Source organism: Myotis myotis, unplaced genomic scaffold, assembly GCF_014108235.1.
Source record: "Myotis myotis isolate mMyoMyo1 unplaced genomic scaffold, mMyoMyo1.p scaffold_m19_p_8, whole genome shotgun sequence".
Classification (NCBI taxonomy): domain Eukaryota; kingdom Metazoa; phylum Chordata; class Mammalia; order Chiroptera; family Vespertilionidae; genus Myotis; species Myotis myotis.
The window spans coordinates 6,397,581-6,403,580 of record NW_023416390.1 but is presented as its reverse complement, the minus strand read 5'-3'; positions in this window follow the sequence as shown (position 1 = coordinate 6,403,580).

Below are 6,000 nucleotides of genomic sequence, written 5' to 3'. Positions count from 1 at the left end.
TTAATATACAAATTGTCCCCTCGGGAGTTCTACCGCTCGCTGTGATGTGCGCTGACCACCAGGGTTATGAATAAGGGAAGAACATGAATGTTACCAGTACATTTAATAGGTTACCATAACATATCTGGTTTAGTTCTTTAGATTTTGTAGTCAGAATTTAGAAGAATAGTGTATATTGTGTAAGTTAAGGAATTGTATAAATTAGATAGCAATGTTAGTTTTTGTGGTGTTATAGCAAGCGACCAAAAGATTTGAAAAAGAAAGGGTATTGGGGTGATTTCTAAGAAGTAGGAGATTTGTTTTGGGATAAAAAATGCTCTAAAAGTGGTTGTGGTGATAGATGCACATATAGTTTGCATATGCGAAATACAATAGAATTACACACATTCAATGTGTGAATTATATGGTATTTATTTAGCCATGTCTTTTCCTCCCTCCCTCCCTCCCTCCCTCCCTCCCTCCCTCCCTCCCTCCCTCTCTTCCTCCCTCCCTCTCTCCTTTCCTTGTTAATCTTATATTAGGATATTCTTTCCATTGCTTTTCATAGAGTGGAAAGGAGAGAGGGGGAGAGAGAAAAGGGGAGGGAGAGAGAGAAACATCTATGTGAGAGAGAAACTTCAATTGGTTGCCTTCTATACATGCCCTGACAGGGCCCAGGGATCAAACCTGTAACCCAGGCACATGCCCTTGACTGGAATTGAACCCGTGACCCTTAGGTGTGTGGGCTGGTGCTCTAGCCGCTGAGCCACAATGGCCAGAGCGCCATCTCTTGTTCTTTGAAACTGCCCATACTCTGTAAAGTTCCTTCATTCCCTTGCTCTCATTACCCTGTTGAATGTGTCATCACCTTCTTGCTGGGATCCTACCCATATTAGGATTGAACCATAGTATATCTTGCATCTGGACATATACACATAGAGAAAAATGTTACCAAATCCCAGAAATTAAAAAAAAAAAAAAAGATGGAAATGATATGCACCAACTTCAGGTAGTGGTTATTTTTAGAGGAGAAAGAAGGAAGAAAGTGAGAATTAGGGTTTATTTAGCTATATATAAACTGTCATCGTTCTAAAAAATAGTATCGAGCAAACAAAAACTAAAATAAATATGGCAAATAATTAGTGCTTTTAAAAAATCAGTGATGGACACATGCACGTCTCTTTCCTCTTTTGGAAAAATTAAGAAATGAAATGAAATGAATCTTATTTCAGATTGAAGCCTGTTGGTAAAAGAGCCTGCTCTGTGGGATAGGCTGGGGGGCATACGGATGGAGATTCGGGGTACAGGGACTAAGGAAGGGAAAACACAGCCTGAACATTGAAGGAGCCCGTACTTATTAAAAACAATTAGCTGAGTCTATGCACAGAGCAGCAAAGCTGAGCTCCTATTGTTCCCGGGAGATGATGTGATGACATCCCTCATCTTCCTTAGAGTTCTCATGGCAACAGTGTCTCGGGGACATACCGGCTCTTGCACAAGGTATATGCAAACAGCCTGGGAGTAGATTTAACCTGGAGGCTACCCCAAGGAGAAGTGTCTACCAGCCCTGGCTGCTTCGGGTTTAGAGAGGAAAAGAATCCAGGAACAATCCTGTCAGCAGCAAGAAAGATGGTGAGGCTGGCCAGGGCTGGCCATTAGAGGTGTGTGCTTTAAACCCTCACTTCCCGAACTAGAGGCAGTGTTGCTCACTATTCTATGGCTCCAGGTCTCTTTCTGGGCTCCTGGAGAAGTCAGTCTCTTGTGGAAGTGGGGGGCTCATACTCTACGTTTTCTGGACCGCCTGTGATTTTTCATCGTCTCTGTCACACACACAGCACCTGACTACACCCTCGGGAAGTGAGGGTTTAAAGCAAACCTCTAATGGCCGGCTGCTGGTGTGGGATGGACTCCACCTCCATCTGTAGGGCTAGGTCCCTGATTGATGGAGGCCTAAGCCAATGAGCCACTCTATCCCAGCCATCATCTAATTTAAACCAATGGGACCTCAGGAAACCTTGCCGGGGCTTCAGGAGAAGGAGGTGTTCGCTCTGCCTATGGGCTGAGGGTAAGAAGGGTGCAAGGGAGGTGGGGTTGCGCAGCCAGCTTGCTACCGTGAGAGGAACCAGCCTGGTGATGAAGTCCCCAGGCGGCCAAGGCCCCCTGGGTCCAGCGTTCCAGGTAGACCTGGAGTCAGGCTGTGCCTGGAAGAACGCGTCACCAGCCCGGGAGGAGAGGCGGCCTGTGGAAGCTGGAGAAGACAAGGACGTGGATTCTCCCCTTGGGCTTCCAGAGAAGGAGGCCTGATGGTACCAGGACTGTTCGGTGCAGTGAAGTGACTGCAGCCTCTGACCCCCAGAACTGCAATGTAGTGTGTGTGTGTGTGTGTGTTGAAGCCATTACTTTTGTGGTAGTTTGTTACAGCAGAAATAGGAAACCGATACAAATAGGAAACCGGTCAAGTCCATGTTCTGTTGCCAGGGAAAAAGGCTTGCTTTATTAGTTTCTCCTGGAGTGGGAGGTCATACGCTTGTGGGGTGCTATGTGTTCCCCAAACCCATTGCTGCTTCGGGACAGCCAGGTTACAGAAACTAATCAGTATGCCTCTTCTAAAAAGAGAATGGCCAAAAATAAAACAAAAATAAAAAGAGAATGGCCTTCCTCCGTGCACTTCCATCTGGGACCGAGGGGGCGGAAAAGTCCCCACCTTGCCAGGGCACCCGCTCTCTAGCTCCTACGTGATACATCGTGTTGGTGGCAATACTGGGGGCAGAGGGGACTAATAACGCCTCGATGCGCCACAACTTGAATTAACGAAAGGAAACATAATGCAGTTGCACCTGGATTTCAGAAAGTGGGTTAGAGGGTTCATAACTGTGTCAGAAAACCTCCCCCAGGAAGTGTGATTGTCATGAAGAGGAGGGTTTAAAGAGGGATATTTCACAATTTCCATCACAGCGTAGTTTCTCATGTTGTTACATCCTGAACACTCTGGGAGATTTTGTACGTTGAATATCTTCATTGAAGTTGTAATAAGCCAGAATTTTCCCCAAAAGGTGGTTCTTATGAAGGCCATGAATATTTTCCTGTTTCTTTTGAAAATGGGTGCGATAACTCTTATGTAAATCAACTGAACCAAAGCCCTCTAGGCCTAAAATAATAAGCTACTATAGTTATTAGAAACAATTACACGTAGTACTCAGAGAAGTGACTCTCCTTTAGAAGGTCAAGGCAAAAAGTAATGAAAGTCTTCATTGCGGGGGGTTTCTCATTAGTGACGGTTCTGCACGTTGTTTAAACAAAGTCCCTCTGGCCTGGCAACTTTTACCGGTAGGACGGAGTTCACAAGATAAGCGCTGCTTTTAATCGACAAACCAGAGGAGCCATATGTTGGCTGGTAGGCTGAGTACACAATGCTTGTTCCCACTCGTCAACATGGAGACAAAGTAAACAGAACCGCAATGGCCACGGGACACATCTTTGTCTACCTGCAAGGCTGTGGGGAACTCTGGCCTTGGCGTCGGGGCCGCTGGTGCCATTAGGTGGCCTTGGGTTTGGTTTTATGATCTTCCTCCAGTCGAGGGAACTCTCTCCAGAAGTAGCCCGGTCTAAGTCATTATTTCTAAGAATTTTTGTGAATGGGATTAGAGTGTTACCATTATGCTTCATCTGAAAGACGTCCAGAGAGCATGAGAGGCTAAGGTAAAATAGTTGTGACGCTGGACATGACTATTTCAGACAATGTCATGCTAGAAGCATTAGTACTGATAGTGAACACCCCATTGGAGAAGCATGGTTGGTGGTAGTTGGTCAGTAGGTCTATAGTGTTGTCCAAAAAAGGGAAGCTGTAGTTCTAGAAGTGGTGCTGATAATTAAAAAAAAATTTTAATTGAAGTATAATACAAATACAAAATGTGCACCCTTATTGTAAATGTACTAGAGGCCTGGTGCATGGATTCGTGCGCTGGTGGGGTGCATGGCCTGTGGGGATCGCCTGCTGTGGGAGCAGCCGCTCATCCCGGTCAGCCAAGCAGTGCTCCCACTGTGGGAGCGCACTGACCACCAGGGGGCAGCTCCTGCGTTGAGCGTTTGCCCCCTGGTGGTCAGTGTGTATCATAGCGACTGGTCGACCAGTCGTTCTGGTCGTTCCACCGTTCAGTCGCTGGGCTTTTATATATATAGATAAGTTGATAAATTTTACACACTAATCCACTTGTGGACCTAGCACCCAGATTAATAAAGAGAACACGGTTTCTCAGCATCTCCCCTTCTGGCTCTCTTCCAGTCATATCCCCCTAACCCCCAACCGAAGGTAACCACTGTCCTGACTAATAAATGGAATTGATCAGCTTTCCTTGTTTTGTACTTACATAACTAGAAACATACAATCTTCGCTCTTTTGTTTCTGTCTTCTTCCACTCAAGTTTGTACTTGTGAGATTCACTCATTTGTTATTTAGTTTTAACTTGTTCATTCCCATCATTTTAAATATTCCCTGTGAGTACTGCTTGTTTTTGTTGTTCATGTAGGCATACACTTAAAGTGTATAAGAGCAATTCATTATGTCTGAATAAATTCACATGAAAACCCTTAAAAATATCCAGTCCTCTGGTTCTAACTCTGTTTCCAATGATGCAAACCTCTGATCTGTAATTTGAGACTCTAAATGGTATTATCCACGAGGAGGAAGAACTCTGAACTGATGGCCTAGCAGTTCCTGGTGCCAGAGATTTCTTTCTGCCAGTTAATAAATGGAAGTCTGGAAATATAATTCTGTGTCCTATGAGTTTGTTTGGCACGAATGGGTTCCTGATGGCTGTGTCATCCTCCAGGTGAATTAATAAAAATCGAAACAACCTGAGCCTCTAAAACAGAGATATAAACTCTCAATGAATCTAGGTTTGAAATGGCCTGATGGAAATTGATCTGAGTTCTATGGACCTGAACTCTATTGATCTGAACTGTAAAGACTTTCTTTTTAAATGTACTTCTGACTGTGTCGAAATCTGTCATTTCTCAAAGTGTAAGTATCCCAGAAAAGAATGCGAGTGAGGAGCTCAGAAGTAATAGAAGGCACACGGTGGTGCAATGCAGAATGTCAAGAAGGTGTGGGCAGAGTTAAAAAAAAACCAATGAGGAATATTGAGGAATCCAGGGTCCAACCACAGTCAGAAGTCGCTACTATCCACAGGTGCAAAGGAACAAGGGGAGGCATTGATGTCCTGGAATCCGGCGAGGCCTGGAGGAGTGGCAGGGGGACGGCCTGTAACGGCATCACCAAGTCAAGGAGGTAGTTGGGAGCAAACACGCCAACCCCTTTCTCCTGCTACCCGCCAGTCTTCTCTGTCGAGCGCGCCTGGGAAGGCGCATGAGCTGATAGCCGGCTGAGTTCAGTGGCGTCAGTAGAGCCACGTCCTGGAAACATACCTTGCCAGGGGCAGGTATGTTGTCAGCCTGACCTTTAGCTCAGGCACCAGGGGTGGGATTCATTCTCTAAGTTCAGCCAGGTGGCAGGAACGGACACAATTACTCGGGCTCAGCCAGGAGTGACATTTACAGAGAAGCCACAAGAATGAAGAATTGCAGCTTGATCTTTAACCATGATTTCACATAATTTCCTTTGTCTAAAACTTTAGTAAAACGTCCTGGTATCAGGCTGTATATAATAAACGTGCTGCACCAGCTCTGGGTCCCTGTCTCTCCATCAGAGGCCGGCGTCCCACCCGGCCCCAGCTTTACTTAAAGTCTTTGTGTCTCTTTTTTTCCTTTTCTCAATCCCCAGCCACCCCTACTCAGGACTCGTCCGCTCTCTAGCCGTGCTGGTTGCGGCTAAGAGAGAAATACTTACACTTCTCCAAGAGAGTCTGTGCACAGTGCACATGGATTTGTCTCCCAGGACACAAAACAGGGCAGAGAGCGAGGAGCTGGTCCTCCAGAGGAGGTGGGTTGGAACGCCAAGAAAAATGCTATAAAATGACAAGCTGTCTGTGGTATAACGTTGGCCCCAAGACAAGGGGCGAGAAT